The following is a 20,349-nucleotide window of genomic DNA, read 5'->3' on the forward strand; positions in this document are numbered from 1 at the left end:
TGTAAATGTTAAAGGGCTATTGGGAGCTATTCAGGATTGATTTCGGATCGGATGTGTTCGGATTTCAGTTTTTCTGAACACGTCAAAGTCCATTAGATTCAAGACGGGTATTGAGCTAGGTATACCTGATATATATTTATAATAAACTAACGGGTATACTCGAAACCTACCGGTTTACCCAATATATGTGGAATAATTACTCAACAAATACCCGATGAGTTTAAATAGGCTCTAACAATTGGAAATAGCTAGGTTTAGGAATACCTAAAACATATCATGTTGTCATCCTTATATCTCTTTACACGTTAAATTATTCAATGGGTGTTACTTTTGACACCCTAATATACAACACCACTCTATAATAATTATATTAACTTTTTTTTTGAACGGCCAACAAAAATTTTTATATATAAAAATATACTAGAAAAAAGCTAGAACCGTTAAAAACAAAACACTAACAAGCCGCCGCCGTTGCGACAAAAACGCAACCGGGCACCACCCAAGAAACAAAAACAAACAACAAACTAGAAAGATTACAACCGAAACCTTCTCCAATCTTCCCACGTCAATCCTTTCATTTTGGACCTGTTTTGAACCCAAAGGAAACTCATAGACTTTATCTCTTCGATCAAGCTCAGAATCTAAATCGGAACCCCATTATGAATTAACTCGTTTCGCTTCTTCCAAAGACACCACATCGTAACCAAGCAAACCGCATGGAGCGCCTTAGCTTTATCTTTAGGAACTAACGAGTATAAGCGTAACTCCACCAAATCCCGAACACTAAAGGCATAAATTGAGGGAACCTTACACCATTGGGAATCAAACACCACACCTTTTGAGCTATTTCACATGAAATAAAAACATGATCAACCGACTCCTCTTCACTACCACAAGTTGGGCAAACCAAAGAATTTATCGAAATGTTTCTTCTAGCCATAGCATCAAGTGTTGGTAAACGATTAAGCCTCGCTCTCCAAGCGACAAACCCCACTTTTTTAGGAATCCAGTTATTCCAATCAAAGATAGAAGCGGGCCTGACCAACATTTTATCTGCTAAAATTCTTTAAATATTCCGAACCGAAAACGTACCTGAAGGGTCCCCGCACCAAATAGTATTGTCGAATCCGGACTCCAAAAGAACATGTTGGCACACAGTTAACAAGCCTCTAAACTCCTCTAACAAAATCGGCCCAATTGGTTCTCTACTCCAATACCATTTTCAACAAATGATCACATCCATCATAAAAAGACGGTCGGCTACCGAACACCACTTCGACTTTTCTATCGAAAAAAGAGTCGGAAACCGGTCGCACAATGGACAATCTCCGATCCATATATCCAGCCAAAACCAAGTATTTTCCCCATTATTTACTACCTTACGGAACATTTTACCCAACTCGATCCCGACTGGCTCAATCTCCTCTACAATTTTACCAATTTGCCTCCATGGACCCGCACAAGAGAGCCTAACCAGAACACTCGACCACGATCTAGAAGAATGATGGAGTGACCATATAACCTTCCACCAAAGTTTCCCTCTCTCATTCTTAAACCGCCACCACCACTTTGTAAGCAAGGAAACATTGAAATCCCTTAAAAAACCCAAACCAAGTCCACCATAATCAACCGGAGCCGACACCGTTTCCCAAGCAACCCAATTCATCTTTACCTTCTCTTCTGAACCACCCCAAAAAAACACCCTTCTCAAACGGTCTAACTTATCTAACCCCCGGTCAGTGCTTTATATAGCGAAAAATAATACGTAGGGAGAAAGTTAAGAACCGATTTCAAAACTATTAAACGTCCACCGAACGGCAAATTTTTCGCTTTCCATCGAGAGAGCCTCTTACTAAAAAGTTCTACCATCGGATCCCACGAGTCAATTAAAGTTCATATTACCTCCTATTTGAAGACCCAAATAATACTAAAGAAAATAAAAATAAAAAAAGACCACATTAAATTTTATAGTTATAGATAGATATCAAAGCGTCACAAAGTTTTGCTAAGATCTTTTTTTTTAACTTTTTAAGTAAATTATTTCATTCATTAAACAATCTATTGGTTTTCTAATGGTTAGTATAATGCATTCTTTGAGCCCTTTGCAACGTATTTACTTTTTTGGTTAATTTTCTTCTCCGTGTTGTCAAATGAATTTGTGTTTTATCCTTTTGACTATGACACATTGACATCTAACTTTTACTTTAATAAAGTTAGATTAATTAGTTATTTTATTTTCTTATTTTTACTTTTTTTCTTTTCTTTTTGTATGTTTTAAATGTTTTTGTTTTTGGTTCCAATATGCTTTTTTTTTTGTTTTATGTTACCATGATGAAATCATTTTTATAAGTTTAGTCCGATAATGTGACAAACCTAAATAAAAAAATAAATGTTATTTTGTTGTATTGGACGTTGACGAATTTATTTTTTTGTTACGTCTCAGGCAGAATTTTAATACCGACAGAATTCACGTCAATTAACCACAGAAACACACATGTTTCTTTGGTTATGTTAATTTGTTATATTTGGGCGTTGACGAACTTATGTTTTAGTTACTTCTAGTGGCGTAACCTGATACCGACCAAATTTGCGTCAACTCACAGCCACACTGCATAGGCTTTACCAAACGACTACAAGTGGTTTCAAATTTGTTTTTTATCCTAAGTTATGCGAGATAGTGTTAATAATATTCCTTGTGTTTACATTTTTGGGTTTATTGTTGTTACCATTATGAAACTAAATGATACCTACGGAATTTGCGTCGCTTCATCGCCGCAATGCGACGGGTTAATAACTAGTTATTATTATTAATTAATTAATTAATTAATTAATAATATAGAAATATAAGTTAACAACTGAAATCAAAAAGAAATGTGGTAATTACTTACGTGCGGCCTAGGAGGCTTGGGTTTTCCAGTGGAGACTCAAGTTCGAATCTCACTTGTGTCACTTTTGGGTGGATATTGGAAATTAAGGATTTGAGTTAGGCCTTGTGTAAAGGTTGTCAGTTCGAACCCTGAGACCACCCGAGTTTTTGTCCCACCGTGTGTTACGCTAGGGAGTTCTGCTCTTGTGGTGGCACGACTGTCAAGTGGCAGTCGGCGGTATGGTTTACCGGAGGAACGCCCAAGCCAAACTCTGAAGCAGTGTGACCTAGTTAAAGCAACATAGTCTGATCAGAGTAGGATAACAAAACTCTTTAAATTAAAAGAGTGCGATAGTCTAAATAAAAGAAAAGTTGTTTAAAAAAAAGAAATGTGGTGATAGTTTGATATTTGCCTAGTTTTTGTCATTAAAAAAATAAATTTAAAAGAGTAGTTAAAACAAAATTCTATTTGATCTCCTATCAACAATAATTAAATTTAAAAGTGTTTTTATCAGTCAAACAACGTATTTAATATATTGTTATCACAACAAGAGTTGGCCACACCAATACATGTCCATTTTACAACCACACAACAAACCTTTAGTAACCTTCAACTATCAAACCTTCTCCTACATACCAACAATGGCAAAACACCATAACATCAACAAACCACCACATGTTCTACTCATCCCCTACCCTTCACAAGGCCACATAAATCCTATTGTAGGGGTATGGTATTAAACCCGGTTTTACAATCCTAAATTTATTATATTTGGTTTATTTTATTATATGGGCTAATACATATGTTATTGGACTGAGGGGGTTTGTGGAGGTAACCCTAATTGGGCTAGGCCCATTAGGGTACCATGATGGTGGCCATGAGGCTCTCTATATAAGGAGGTCTTCACCTCCTTATCAAAAGGTCATGCTCAATAAGTGCCACCACCAGTTTTTGTGTCTGTGAACAAGTGATCTTCAAGATCATCTTAGCTGTCACCTCCACACCCCCAAATGCCATCGCAGATCTGGAGCAGCCGGAGGAGAACACCAAGGCGTGGTTCGTTCATCTCGAAATCCGTGGAAGCATCGTCTTGGATCAGGTCAGATTCATTTCGTGCTTCGACATTGGCGCCATCCGTGGGACGGCAATAAACCACACTTGCCTCTCTGCTCCGCCCTCCGATCTGTTCATCAATATCTCGGATCTACGGTTTCTTCTTTCAGATATGTTCTACGGAAATCCAAAAATCCGTAGATCTAAAAATACTTCCAGATCAGGAAATATACAGGAAGGAACCACCGAGCTTTTGGGGAAAACCCTTAGATCTGTGTTTTCAGATCTGGGTTCGTTCGAGCAGGAGCCACACCTCATATTCATAGGTTTATAAACCCTATCAGATCTGTTGGTTTTACATAAAACCTACCTGATGTGGATATTCAAAACCTTTGGATCATACGCGCCACAGCGGGTCGCACGCACGCCCAGGCGGTTACTCTACGCCACAGCGGGTCGCATACGCGCTCCCGGCGATCTCTACGCCACAGCGGGTCGCACGCGCGCCCAGGCGATTACTCTACGCCACAGCGGGTCGCACGCGCGCCCAGGCGATTACTCTACGCCACAGCGGGTCGCACGCGCGCCCAGGCGATTACTCTACGCCACAGCGGGTCGCACGCGCGCCCAGGCGATTACTCTACGCCACAGCGGGTCGCACGCGCGCCCAGGCGATTACTCTACGCCACAGCGGGTCGCACGCGCGCCCAGGCGATTACTCTACGCCACAGCGGGTCGCACGCGCGCCCAGGCGATTACTCTACGCCACAGCGGGTCGCACGCGTGCCCAGGCGATCTCTACGCCACAGCGGGTTGCATGCGCGCCCAGGCGATTACTCTACACCACAGCGGGTCGCATGCGCGCCCCCGGCGATTACTCTACGCCACAGCGGGTCGCACGCGCCCCCGACGATTACTCTACGCCACAGCGGGTTGCATGCGCGCTCCCGGCGATTACTCTACGCCATATGCTCACGCATGCCACATATGCTCACGCATCACGCATGCTCACACGCGTCAACGTATGCTCACGCATACCACATATGCTCACGCATATCACATGCTCACGCATCTCCTATGCTCACGCATCATATGTCATTGGGCTTCACGTATGCTCATGCATATCAGATGCTCACGCATCGTGCACGCTCAAGCACCACATCTGCGCGTGAGAACAAAGGAGACTTTGCGCGAGCCGCGCGTAAGCGACGACAAATGAACAGTCTAATCCAAGTCAGGATAAGAACAACCATGATTGTACTCATTCGCCTAATGTGTATTCTATTACCTTTTGCATACATGTTTCACACTTCCCTTTATTAATTTTGAGCAATATGACAACATTGTATTGACATCAAAACAAAAATAAAGCGAAGTAAAACATACATGCGCGAGCTTCAAGCTCAAACGCGTTAACGAGTCTTAACTCTAAAACGTCAGGGCCTTAGCCCAATAATATGAGCCTTAGCTCAGGGCCTTAGCCCACTTAAAGGTTGGGGACCCTCATAATATCCCATATGGCTACGCGCCATACTTAAAGGTTGGGAATCCTCACAATATCCCATATGGCTACGCGCCATACTTAAAGGTTCGGCTATGAGCCGCGCGAGCACCATTTGTGCCTCCACTATTTTGAAGACAAGCCAGGACAGTTGTCCTGCGCAGAAGAGGCCCTTTTGGGCCAGTCATCATCATATTACAGCTCGTAAGACGCCTCGCGCGCAGGCTTCATTATTTCTACAGCTCGTAAGTCGCCTCACGCGCCAGCTCAATTATTATTATAGCTCGTAAGACGCCTCGCGCGCAGGCTTCATTATTTCTACAGCTCGTAAGTCGCCTCACGCGCCAGCTCAATTATTATTACAGCTCGTAAGACGCCTCGCGCGCAGGCTTCATTATTTCTACAGCTCGTAAGTCGCCTCACGCGCTAGCTCAATTATTATTATAGCTCATAAGACGCCTCGCGCGCAGGCTTCATTATTTCTACAGCTCGTAAGTCGCCTCACGCGCCAGCTCAATTATTATTATAGCTCGTAAGACGCCTCGCGCGCAGGCTTCATTATTTCTACAGCTCGTAAGTCGCCTCACGCGCCAGCTCAATTATTATTACAGCTCGTAAGACGCCTCGCGCGCAGGCTTCATTATTTCTACAGCTCGTAAGTCGCCTCACGCGCCAGCTCAGTTATTATTATAGCTCGTAAGACGCCTCGCGCGCAGGCTTCATTATTTCTACAGCTCGTAAGTCGCCTCACGCGCCAGCTCAATTATTATTATAGCTCGTAAGACGCCTCGCGCGCAGGCTTCATTATTTCTACAGCTCGTAAGTCGCCTCACGCGCCAGCTCAATTATTATTACAGCTCGTAAGACGCCTCGCGCGCAGGCTTCATTATTTCTACAGCTCGTAAGTCGCCTCACGCGCCAGCTCAGTTATTATTATAGCTCGTAAGACGCCTCGCGCGCAGGCTTCATTATTTCTACAGCTCGTAAGTCGCCTCACGCGCCAGCTAAATTATTATTATAGCTCGTAAGACGCCTCGCGCGCAGGCTTCATTATTTCTACAGCTCGTAAGTCGCCTCACCCGCCAGCTCAATTATTATTATAGCTCGTAAGACGCCTCGCGCGCAGGCTTCATTATTTCTACAGCTCGTAAGTCGCCTCACGCGCCAGCTCAGTTATTATTATAGCTTGTAAGACGCCTCTCGCGCGCAGGCTTCATTATTTCTACAGCTCGTAAGTAGCCTCACGCGCCAGCTCAATTATTATTCTTATAGCTCGTAAGACGCCTCTCGCGCGCAGGCTTTATTATTGACAGCTCGTAAGACGCCTCTCGCGCGCAGGCTTTTATTATTCTCAGCTCGTAAGACGCCTCTCGCGCGCAGGCTTTATTATTTACAGCTCGTAAGACGCCTCTCGCGCGCAGGCTTTACTACTCTTAGCTCGTAAGATGCCTCTCACGCGCAGGCTTTATTATTCTTATAGCTCGTAAGACGCCTCTCGCGCGCAGGCTTTATTTTTTACAGCTCGTAAGACGCCTCTCGCGCGCAGGCTTTACTACTCTTAGCTCGTAAGGCGCCTCTCGCGCGCAGGCTTTTATTATTCTCAGCTCGTAAGACGCCTCTCGCGCGCACACTTTTATTATTCTCAGCTCGTAAGACGCCTCTCGCGCGCAGACTTTATTATTCTCAGCTCGTAAGACGCCTCTCGCGCGCAGGCTTTATTATTCTTATAGCTCGTAAGACGCCTCTCGCGCGCAGGCTTTATTATTTACAGCTCGTAAGACGCCTCTCGCGCGCAGGCTTTACTACTCAGCTCGTAAGACGCCTCTCGCGCGCAGGCTTTTATTATTCTCAGCTCGTAAGACGCCTCTCGCGCGCAGACTTTATTATTCTTATAGCTCGTAAGACGCCTCTCGCGCGCAGGCTTTATTATTTACAGCTCGTAATACGCCTCTCGCGCGCAGGCTTTACTACTCTTAGCTCGTAAGACGCCTCTCGCGCGCAGGCTTTTATTATTCTCAGCTCGTAAGACGCCTCTCGCGCGCAGACTTTATTATTCTTATAGTTCGTAAGACGCCTCTCGCGCGCAGGCTTTATTATTTACAGCTCGTAAGACGCCTCACGCGCGCATGCTTTACTACTCTTAGCTCGTAAGACGCCTCTCGCACGCAGGCTTTTATTATTCTCAGCTCGTAAGACGCCTCTCGCGCGCAGACTTTATTATTCTCAGCTAGTAAGACGCCTCTCGCGCGCAAGCTTTATTATTCTTAGCTCGTAAGACGCCTCTCGCGCGCAAGCTTTACTATTCTTATAGCTCGTAAGTCGCCTCACGCGCAAGCTTTATTATCCTTATAGCTCGTAAGTCGCCTCACGCGCAAGCTTTATTATCCTTATAGCTCGTAAGTCACCTCATGCGCAAGCTTTATTATCCTTATAACTCGACACCATCATTATCATAAGGACCACAACGCGTCACCATCATGGAGAAAATCTCCCAAAACTCAAGACAATAAAGATAAGGCCGAATAAAAGGGAAAAAAAAAACCGCCCTAACACCTTATAAAGTCCAGCGCTCCACCTAAGCGCTTGCGCGCCCAGGAGCAACGCTGGACTTGGGGGGGATTGTAGGGGTATGGTATTAAACCCGGTTTTACAATCCTAAATTTATTATATTTGGTTTATTTTATTATATGGGCTAATACATATGTTATTGGGCTGAGGGGGTTTGTGGAGGTAACCCTAATTGGGCTAGGCCCATTAGGGTACCATGATGGTGGCCATGAGGCTCTCTATATAAGGAGGTCTTCACCTCCTTATCAAAAGGTCATGCTCAATAAGTGCCACCACCAGTTTTTGTGTCTGTGAACAAGAGATCTTCAAGATCATCTTAGCGGTCACCTCCACACCCCCAAATGCCATCGCAGATCTGGAGCAGCCGGAGGAGAACACCAAGGCGTGGTTCGTTCATCTCGAAATCCGTGAAAGCATCGTCTTGGATCAGGTCAGATTCATTTCGTGCTTCGACACCTATCATCCAATTTGCCAAACGCTTACTCTCCAAAGGAGTCAAACCAACACTTGTCACAACCATTTACCTCTTAAACACCACCCTCCAACACAACACCACCACTTCCATTGACATCAAAACCATTTCGGACGGTTTCAATGAAGGCGGGTTCGCAACAGCCGATAGCCCCGAATCCTACGTCAAAACATTTAAGGAAACCGGATCAAAAACACTAGGTGACTTGATCAAGAACCATCAAAGTGAGGGGAATATTATTAATGCAATTGTTTATGATTCCATGCTTATTTGGGCTTTGGATGTGGCTAAGGAGTTTGGAATTGATAGTGGTGCATTTTTCACTCAAGCTTGTAGTGTGAACAATATATATTATCATGTTCATAAGGGTTTGATTTCTTTGCCACCGGTTGGACCGGTTTCGGTCCCAGGGTTGCCACCGGTTGAGCGTTGGGAGACACCATCTTTTGTGCAAGATCATGGAGCGTACCCGGGGTGGTCTCAGACTGTGTTTAGTCAGTTTGTTAATATTGATCAAGCACGTTGGGTGTTTACAACTAGTTTCTATCAACTTGAGGAAGAGGTAGGTTTTGCTTCATTTTTGTTATTCATTTTCTTTTTCTGTGAAAATTATATTGAACTTTTGCAATTAGTTGAAATTGGAACTAGGGATTTAATTAAACTAGCCGAGTATGAGCTCGACTAAGCTTGAGCTCGGCTCATTTAGCTTACAGCGAGCTTGAGCTCAAACTCGGTTCATTTCATGCTCTATTTTTAAAGCTCATGAGCTCTATTAAGTAAAATTTCTTTATATGAATGGCTCGTTTAGGCTCATGAGCTGAGCTCGAGCTCGCTTAAACTCAAATAGATTCGAGGTTTTTATGAGTTGAGTTTGAGTAACTCACAAATGAATTGACTTGTTTATACTCTTAGTGGGAACTCAAGAAATTAATTCAAATAATAATATTAGTTATTTATTTTGATTATGCATATTATATAGTATAGTAGGGCCACATATAACTTAACTCTTTTCTTTGAAAAATGAATACGTCCAAAATGCTCAACTCTTAACTCTTTGGCTCTTTGCTTTGAAAAATGAACATTTCCAAAATGCTCATTTATTCAATGTTCAAAGAGGAAAGGTTGTTATCTCCCCAACAAGTGGGTCCCATTTCTTTGCAAGTGAATGCTTCCGAATGGCGAATTCCAATACGTATCTTCGGTGGAAGTTATCCAATAGGGTGTTTGATAGTTAAGTGGGTTGGTGGGTTGAATTATTTAATTTAAACAATATTCATATTTTGTATTTTGTGAAACCTGTAAACATTTTGAAATATAGTCTTAACATGAATCGGTCAACCAAGTTAATGGATTGGCTTTCGTAATCGATAATCAAGTTGTAAACATATCAGTTAGGTTTATGAGTTATAGCAAATGGCTTAAGCGGGTCACAAAAGGTAGCGGGCTGACTCGTTTAATTAAACTAATTGATAGGTCATGAAGTTTACTCTAACATGTTTATGAATTCAGAAATATATGTGCCACGGATGCTTAACTTTCAAATGAGAAAATGGAAGTCAATAGTTTACATACAACTTGATTTCAATACAAAGTAAAACAAATATCGAATCAAAAAAATAAAACAAAATTGTTTACTTAGTTTTACTTGGATATACATAAACTGATAAAAAGTACTTAATATTTCATATTATTATTAAAAATATCTAAATGAATTTCAAAAGAAAAAAGTAATTAAAAACTACAGACCCGTAAATCGAAGTTTTTGTGAGAAAAAAAACTATTTATTAAAAAAAACTTCTTAATTATTATTATACAAACACATTTGTGTGATCTGCATGATCCGGTTTTAAATTTTTAGGTGATAAACTGGATGAGAAAGATGTGGAACTTGAAAGCAATTGGGCCAACAATTCCATCAATGTACCTTGACAAACGAATAATAGATGACAAAGATTACGGGTTCAATTTCTTCAAAGCAGACTATAACGAATGCAAGAATTGGCTAAATGATAAGCCAAAGAACTCAGTTGTTTACCTATCATTCGGGAGTATGCAAAACTTGGACTCGAACAAATGGAAGAAATTGCATGGGGATTGAGCGACAGCAATGTTTATTTCTTGTGGATTGTTAGGGCTAAAGAAGAGGATAAGCTTCCAAAAGATTTTGTAAAAGAACTTAAAACTGGAAAGGGTTTGATTGTGGCATGGTGTGCACAACTAGATGTGCTAGCACATGAATTAATAGGATGCTTTGTCACACATTGTGGGTTTAACTCGACTCTCGAAGAACTATGCATGGGAGTCCCCGTTGTGGCAATGCCTCAATGGACAGATCAAATTACTAATGCCAAGTGTCTAGATGAAATTTGGGGTGTTGGAGTGAGAGTTAAGGCGGACGAGAATTGTGACAATCGTCAATTTCAGGTTAACTCCGTTAACTCAACTCCGTCAATTCAAACTTAAGATCATTGAATCTATAACGCACACCTCATTACATTTAAACTAGGGTTTAAATGACGCTTGACAGTTACTACATGTGTAGTCTTTCGGGAATTGCACCGAAACGCAAACGAATTGACGCAAACCATTGGTGAATAAACGAAAAACGTCAAAACAATAATTATGTGATAATTATGTGTTAGACTTATGTGTTATGTGATAACATTGTATAAAACGCTAACTCAAGATGCAAACGAGTTAATTTAAGCTAGAAAAGTGATAAATAGGTAGTTGAGGGACCTAGATGTAACATGTTATTATTACTAATAATAATAAACCCTAACTCTCTCTTCTCTCTTTCACTCTACCCGACGGCAGCCCTCCCCCTCCCCTCTCTCGCGATCGGCAGCCTCACACACACACATATCACACCCGTTAAAGCTTGATTCTTCATAATCGGAGCATCCTACACTCGTTTCTAAGCACCTCTCACGTTTCTCTTGGTTATCTCTGCGTTTTTAAGGTATATATATGAAACCCTAACTATTGAGTATCATATATTAAGTGTTTTATGATTGATTATGGCTAGAGGATGATTGATTATGTGTTAGTGATTGATATTGATAGTCATATGTGATTTTGAACGGTGAAAGATTGATGAATCATTAATTGTTTATAAACCCTAAAGGGTTACTACTGATTTTTATGATTAATAATGTTTATTGCGTGTTTTGAGTTATGTCATATGCTTAGGATGCATGTTAGATGATTGTTTATGCTTGCTGATTTTGACCGCAGTGATTGTTAAAATTGAACGGTGTGTAACTTGTTGAGTATATAAGCAAGCTGAGCTAATTATGAGTCTACAAGGTAGTACTCTGAGTCTAGTTTTCAGAAAGTCCAACCATGCCTAATTTGGAGGTGTTTTGGTTGGTCAAACGATTTAAATGCGATTAAAGGTCAAAACTGGTACTGGACAGATTGTAAGTTATGATTAGACAACTGTAACTAAATGTTAATGTAAGAATTGGTTGAGATTATTGATACTACAGTAAACTAGGTTGAGTCTAGTTTCTAAAGAATATAAATTTGCAATTTTTGGACGTGTAAAAGTTAACCTTTATGATTTTACAAAAAACGTTGTGCAAAGCTGAGTTGTTAGACCTGCTGTTAGATTGTTTTGTAAATATTATATCTCATGAACTAAGAGACCAATTGGGTTAGTTCCACTTCTGGAAGTTGACGTATTGAGTTAGGAACCTAACCCAAGTGGTCTTGCATCTGTTGGATTTTTCATTTAACGGGAATTTCAAATAACATTCTGTTGCGCATGAATTTGACTGTTATGAGTTTGCTGTAATGTTTTGATCATTGTGAGAAACCTATGTGGAATAAAAATAAAATAAAACATGTTCTGGAAACCTAATACATGTATGCTTTTGTGATGATTTTTGATGAATTAATTGAGATGTTATGATCGGTGAAATAGTATAATCTTTCAAGTAGAATTCTGTCTCGGTAAAGTTAACTGCCGAACTTTGTGAAAATGCATGAAAAGTGCTAGTTGCTAGTTAATTGTTATTTTTTGACCAAAACGTTGAACGCAAAATGCTAAACGCTTTATTTTATATAAACTTGTGAACTCACCAACCTCGTGTTGACACTTTTAGTATGTTATTCTCAGGTAGCCGAGGCGGGCGCGCGGTATAGGATCATGCATTGCTTGAAACGCTTTTGTTATGCAAACTATTTTTTTAAAACTGTTATCATTTGGTTTAAGTCGTCCTGCGTGACGCAACATTTATTTCATGGTTTTTACGCTTCCGCATTTAATTACTCGTAAACGTTTTCGTGGTTTGAAAACTTTGTTTTATGGTTTGATTATAACTAATGAATCCGATCCTGTTAGGTCACACCCTCTGACGGTAAAACTCCGTTAGTAGATTTTGAGGGTGTGACAAGAATGGGATAGTAAGAAGAGGAAATCTAGTATCATGTATAAAGAAGATTATGGAGGACGAAAACGGAGTCATTGCACGAAAGAATGCGGCAAAATGGAGGGAATTGGCTAAAGTAGCTGTTGATGAAGGTGGGAGCTCTGACAAGGATATTGATGAATTTGTCTGTGACCTGAAACGAGACAGGTAAGTTGGCGTTTATTTTAATTGTTCTGATAGCATAATAACTCGTATTCGACTAATTTTGTATTTGCTATCAACTAGCCTTTTTAGCTAGATTAACCCAAGACGGCGAATTTATTATTTTGGTGTTTCCTATTTTATTGCAAGAAGTCATTTTTTTTTTGTAACAATAAACCCTAGCCATATTCTATCGTATTGTTATTTTACATGCTATGAGAGCTTTATTCAATCCATGCTTATTGATTTGATGATTGTCGAAGACTTGGTAGCAAACACTAGTTTTACTAATCAAACTTCATGGTGTGACACGAAGGTATTTGGAAGGTATGACACGAAGGTTTCTTGGCGAAATTTAGTTCGGCCGACATTAATAGATGAGTGGTGATCGAAATTCTTAAACTATTGTTGTTCACCATTATAATTAATCTTGCTTTAAATTATTTCTAAAATATTATGGTTGGTTTTTGGTACTGTGCAAGAATTATTAATGAGTTATTTGAAATATGACTGAGGTTTATTTTTTCTATATATTTGTAACAAATATTATCAGTGGTCTAGTGACAAAGATACATGTCCATCACCCAAGAGAGCTCGTTTGACACGTGGGAATAGAGTAGATTGAAGTAGATCAGATTATAGTCGTTCAAATATAAAAATTATTTGTTGCATAAACCACTACGTTCATATTTATTGACAAAATTATTTATGTGCCGGAGAATGTCATTATAGTAGCCTAAGTAAAACATGCCAGTATATTGTCGGCTTTTGCCCCTAAGGCTCCATGGCGCGGAAATGGGGCGGCCTTGGGGCACGAAACACCGCTCGGGGGAGGCGAGAGAGGAGTGCCAGCCTTGGAACGTCGATGGCCGTTCTCTCCATCTCTCACACACAGAGAGAACGGCCTAATGGGTTGCTTATCGAAAAACTTAACATCTTCGTTTCACCCAATAAATTGCACGCCATCCAAAACACATCATAGACTATCTACAATCCTATGGGTGCCCTTAAATGCCTTTAGGTGTCACATCATCTGTCATATAACATCCTTAAAATTCTTAAAAACTCATATTTCATCTCCAACCCTACAAATATCCATACCATTTTTAGTTTCCACCTCATCACTTACACACTACACACAACATTTTAAATAAAACATTTTCTTTAACTTAATTTGAGCTCACCTCTATACAAAAAGTAACAAAAACCAAGGCCCAAGGCCCTTATGAAAGGGCTTAGACCTGAGGGCATAATTCTACAAGGCAAAGGGCTAGCAATTAAGGGCATGGTAAGAGCATGTAAGCTATGTATGCATGGGAGATGGTCTAAGGAAATGTCACACCCTCAAAATCCACTAACGGAGTTTTACCGTCAGAGGGTGTGAACTGGCAGGATCGGAATCATTAGTTATAACCAAACCAAAGAAAAAACGTTTAAATGAAAGTAAGTGCGGAAGCGTAAAACCTTAATTCAAAAGTTGCGTCACGCAGGACGACTTAAAACCAAATGTAAATGTTAAAATTAAGTTTGCAGAGTAAAGATGTTTTCAATTAATGCATGCTCCTAAACCGCGCGCCCGCCTCGGCTACCTGAGAATAACATACTAAAAGTGTCAACACAAGGTTGGTGAGTTCATAAGTAAAATAAGATAAATCGTTTAGCGTTTTGCGTAACCTCGTTACGACGTTTAAATGTTGCGTAACCCCGTTACGACGTTTGAGTGTGTAACCACGTTACAGCGTTTAAGTGTTGCGTAACCCCGTTACGACGTTTGAGTGTGTAACCACGTTACAGCGTTTAAGTGTTTTGCATTACCAGATAGTGTTATGTCAAATTATATATCGATAGGTAGCTAATCTATACAACAAGTATCGCTAAGTGGTTCGCGACCGAAGCTGACTGTTTATCAAGTGCCCGTCACCAGGTCCTCCAGACCATGGTAAGTGTTAGCCAAAATTACACCCACTCAACCTCCAGTTGAGCTTAGCGTCGGGTGGGGTTTGTCAAACCCAGTAGTACTACTCAACAGTGACTCGCTATTCCAAATATTAACCGGTCCGATGTGTGGGACTTCAAGTGTTACGTTTGCCGCTTAGCCTTTACAAGTGATATATAATTTATAACAAAATCTTTCATATGCGTTTATCTCAGAAAATATGTTTATCGGAGTATGTTATCTCCCCCAAGTGAAAAACGTTTGAAAGCAGTTTAAGAGTGGGGTAAGTGAACTCACTGTTTGCGAAGAATATCCGATCTAGATCACCAAGTGATGCGCGTCGTAGAAAACTCTCTAGCGTTCTAAAATAACAAAGAGATTTTCTAAGTATCGGAACGTTTAACGAGTCTCTAGACTCGGCACATAATACCTATGCACGTAACATGTTTCGTGTTTCGTTTTTGAATCGTGTGTGACTTAAACAAGTACAATTGTGATACGATACATGAGTGAGCAATTACTTTCGTGTCATGTATTAATAACATACTTATTTGCAATTATTCCCGTAAGGGCATTTTGGTCAACAAACAAAGACTAACTAACCATTATTCCCCATAAGGGCAATTTGGTCAATTCATGGCAATCAACTAGCAACTATTCCCCGCAAGGGTATTTTGGTCAAAATACAACAATTATACAAAAACTATCATATTTCATGCATTCCTATACAACTCAGCAGCTAGTTTCGTTATGACAGAATTTCTACTTGAAAGATTGCACTAGTTTACTGATTATAACGTCTCAATTAATTCACCAAAAATTACCACAGAAGCATACATGTCTTAGGTTTCCATAACATATTTTATCTTATTTTTATTCCATATAGATTGCTCATAATGATCAAAACACTACAGTAAACTCATATCAGTCAGATTCATGCACATCAGAATTTTATTTGCAATTCCCGTTAAACGAAAAATCCAATAAATGCAAGACCACTTGGGTTTGGTTCCTAACTCAGTGAGTCAACTTCCAGAAGTGGAACCAACCCAATTGGTCTCGTAGTTCATGAGATACAACATTTACAACATAACCTAACAGCAGGTCTAACAGCTCAGCTTTGCATCACGTTTTTGTAAAATCATAAAAGTATACTTCCACTTATCCAAAAATTACGAATTTATACTTCATAGAAACTAGACTCAACCTAGTTTACTGCAGTACCCACAATCTCAATCAATTTTCACGTTTACACTTCGTTACAGTCAGTTAAACATCGTATATACATTCTGTCCAGAATCTGTTCACATCAAAACTCAACATAATCACAATCTATGAACTATCATGCATCCATATAACCCTCTAGACACTATAACTACTATCCATGCATATCAATCACACCATACACACATGGTTAGGGTTTTATTTGAACTCACAATCAAGGACACAACAATTAACATGCAATACTATCAAACTAGTTATCAATTCATTATCCAAATAACAACAATCATATAAATCATATGCATGAACAAAATCGGCCAGCTAGGGTTTGTTATTAACCCAACAAACATCAAATTCAATCAACAAGGATGTGAAGGATGATCAAATATACCTTCCTAGCACTTAGTTCTTCAATCAAAGGCTTGAATTGATGGTGTATGTGTGTGTGTTTGTGGACGGCAGCCAAGAGAGAGCAAGGGGAGGCCGATTGGGGTTGTAGGTTTATAATAATAAGTTAGGGTTTAGTGTTAAGGTTATATTTATAGATAATCAAGTTACATTCTAGTCCCTAATCTTTCAAGTGTTACATCTCTAGCCTAAACTAATTAGTTCTTGTTTCTTGTTTAACATTCCACATAACAATCAAGTAACACACATATACCTAACACATAATAATCACATAATTAGTGTTTTGACATTTGTCGTTTATTTATCAATCGTTTGCGTCAACTCGTTTGCGTTTCGGTGCAAATCCCGAAAGACTACTCATGTAGTAAGTGTTAAGCGTCATTTAAACCCTAGTTTAAATGTAATGAGGTGTGCGTTATAGATTCAACGATCTTAAAGTTTGAATTGACGGAGTTGAGTTAACGGGGTTAACCTGAAATTGACGATTGTCACATCATTCCCATGTTAAAGAATTTTCGTCCCGAAAATTTGAGTCAAGTCGTGATGAGTGTCTGAAAAAGTAAGAAAAATTTTCAGTTTGTCATATCATCCCCTAGTAGAAAGAAATTTCGTCCCGAAATTTAATTCATACATCCGGTGATGTTTGACGGTTTGCCGGGTTTCGCGGTTTTCGGTGTTTGGTTAGCCCTTCAAAAAGGTGAGGATACTTTTTCATCATGTGATCCTCGCGTTCCCATGTGAACTCCGGTCCACGTCTCGAGTTCCAACGAACTTTAACGATTGGAATTTTGCTGTGTTTGAGCGTTTTGGTTTCCCAATCCAAAACCTCGACTGGTTCCTCAATGAACCGTAACTGTTCATCAACTTGTAGTTCCTCCAAAGGGACTACTTGGGTTTCATCAGATAGGCATTTCTTCAAATTTGATACATGGAATACATCGTGTACGCCACCGAGTTCTGTTGGTAGGTCCAGTCGGTACGCCACCGGACCAATGCGCTCAGTTATCCGGTACGGACCAACATATCGTGGGTTGAGTTTGTTTCGCTTACCAAAACGAACCACACCTTTCCAAGGTGAGACTTTGAGTAACACTCGATCGTTTACTTGAAATTCGAGAGGTTTTCGGCGCTTGTCGGCGTAACTCTTTTGGCGATCTCGTGCTGCTGCCATGCGATTTCGGATTTGAACAATCTTTTCCGAGGTTTCGAGTACCAGTTCCGGACCAGTGATTTGGCTATCACCCACCTCTGCCCAGCAGAGTGGTGATCGACACTTCCGTCCGTACAGCGCTTCAAATGGCGCTGCCTTAATACTTGCGTGGTAGCTGTTATTATACGAAAACTCTACCAAGGGTAAGTGGGGTTCCCAACTTTTTCCGAAATCTAAGACGCATGCACGCAACATATCCTCCAGGGTCTGAATAGTCCGTTCACTTTGCCCATCCGTCTGAGGATGGTATGCGGTACTCATATCGAGACGTGTGCCCAGTGCGCTTTGCAGCGACTTCCAAAAGTGTGAGGTAAAACGAGAATCTCGATCGGAAATGATCGAGACAGGCACTCCGTGTCTCGACACTACTTCCTTCATGTAGACACGAGTCAGTCTTTCCATTTTATCTGTTTCCTTAATCGCTAGGAAGTGCGCCGATTTAGTCAACCGGTCAACGATCACCCAGATGGTATCGCATCCCGTCGGTGTCTTAGGCAAACCCGTAATAAAGTCCATTGAGATTTGTTCCCATTTCCACATTGGGAGTTCCGGTTGTTGCAGTAGACCAGATGGTTTCTGGTATTCTATCTTGACTCTGGCACAAGTCAAGCATTTGCTCACGTAGGTGGCAATGTCGGCTTTCATGTTCGGCCACCAGTAAAGTTCCTTTAAATCATGATACATTTTATCTGAGCCAGGGTGGATAGAATATCGGGACTTGTGAGCTTCGTCCATCACTAGAGTTCTCAACTCTCCGTATCGTGGAACCCAAATCCGGTTCTCAAAATATCGGACCCCGTCCGATCTGGTTTCAAGTTGCTTGCTCATGCCCCGCATGAGTTCCGATGGAAGATTATCATCTTTCAAAGCTTCCAGTTGCGCATCGCGAATCTGATCGGGTAAGCTGGCATGGATCGTGAGTTGCAATGCTCTCACTCGTCTGGGTTTATCTGTTTCTTTCCTGCTGAGGGCGTCGGCCACCACATTGGCCTTGCCAGGGTGGTACTTGATGGCACAATCATAATCTTTTAGCAGCTCGACCCAACGACGCTGTCGCATGTTCAGCTCCTTCTGATCGTAGATATGTTGGAGACTCTTGTGGTCGGTGTAAATGGTAAACTTGGTACCGTACAAGTAATGCCTCCATATCTTAAGAGCAAACACTACAGCTCCGAGTTCCAAATCGTGGGTCGTGTAGTTCTTCTCGTGAACCCGTAGTTGTCTAGAGGCGTAGGCTATAACCTTTTCGAGTTGCATCAGCACACAACCGAGACCTTGTATAGATGCGTCACAGTGTACCTCAAAATTTTCTGTTCCCTCGGGGAGGGCTAAAATAGGGGCGCTACAAAGCTTGGTTTTCAACAGTTGAAAAGCGGATTCCTGCGCGTCACCCCAGTTGTACTTAGTGCCCTTGTGAGTCAAAGCGGTGAGGGGTTGAGCAATCTTTGAAAATCCCTCGATGAAACGCCGATAGTAGCCGGCCAGTCCTAGGAATTGTCGCACCTCAGTCGGAGTCTTAGGTGCTTCCCAGTTTTTGATGGCCTCTACCTTACCGGGATCGACATGGATACCATTCTCGTTGATCACATGTCCTAAAAAGTGAACCTCGCGAAGCCAAAATTCACATTTCGAGAGTTTAGCATACAGTTGTTCCTTCTTCAGCAGTTCCAGAATTATCCTTAAGTGCTCTTCGTGGTCAGTCTCGTTCTTGGAGTAGACGAGAATATCATCAATGAAAACAATCACGAACTTGTCGAGGTACGCCTTGCATACTCGATTCATGAGATCCATAAATACGGCTGGTGCGTTGGTTAGGCCAAAAGGCATAACCGAAAACTCGTAGTGACCATACCGTGTTCTGAAAGCCGTTTTTGAAATATCTTCTTCGCGCACTCTCAGCTGGTGATAACCGGATCGTAGATCGATCTTCGAGTAGTAACTCGATCCCTGAAGCTGGTCAAACAAATCATCAATTCGGGGTAAAGGATAACGGTTCTTGACCGTCACCTTGTTCAACTCCCGGTAGTCGATGCACATTCGGAAAGTCCCGTCTTTCTTTCGGACAAACAAGACAGGGGCTTTCCATGGCGATGAGCTAGGTCGGATAAAACCTTTATCCAACAAATCTTGCAACTGAGTGGACAACTCCTGAAGTTCCGCCGGTGCGAGTCGATACGGGGCTCGTGCTATGGGTGCTGCACCGGGTGTCAACTCGATTTGAAATTCGACTTGACGAACAGGAGGGAGTCCGGGCAAATCCTCCGGGAAAACTTCCGGAAAGTCTCGCACAACCGGTATGTCTTCAATTCGTTTCTCCTCCGCGGGTTTCTCAACAATATGCGCCAAAATTGCCGGATGACCCTTTCGTAAATACTTCTGTGCCTTCAAAAGGGTAATGACGCTGGTGGTCATGCCACTTCTCTCGCCTCGGACCGAAATGATCTCGCCGGAAGGGGTGGTAATATGGACTATCTTATCATGGCATATAATCTCCGCTCGGTTCTCGGATAACCAGTCCATGCCGACAACGACATCG

At 41.3% G+C, this 20,349-nt stretch overlaps 1 pseudogene across 1 annotated transcript; it reads left to right on the plus strand.

Moving 5' to 3' along the window:
- The first annotated feature begins 3,436 nt into the window (after positions 1-3,436).
- LOC143622485 (UDP-glycosyltransferase 74G1-like) lies at positions 3,437-13,302 on the plus strand (annotated as a pseudogene). The gene is made up of 4 exons (XR_013151714.1): positions 3,437-3,583; positions 8,445-9,023; positions 10,320-10,865; positions 12,852-13,302. The product of XR_013151714.1 is annotated as a UDP-glycosyltransferase 74G1-like (transcript).
- Positions 13,303-20,349: the final 7,047 nt, after the last annotated feature.

This window comes from Bidens hawaiensis, unplaced genomic scaffold (genome assembly GCF_021521415.1).
Source record: "Bidens hawaiensis isolate Kalapana, Puna unplaced genomic scaffold, B.hawaiensis_p1.1 tig00003141_1, whole genome shotgun sequence".
NCBI classification, from domain to species: Eukaryota; Viridiplantae; Streptophyta; class Magnoliopsida; order Asterales; family Asteraceae; genus Bidens; species Bidens hawaiensis.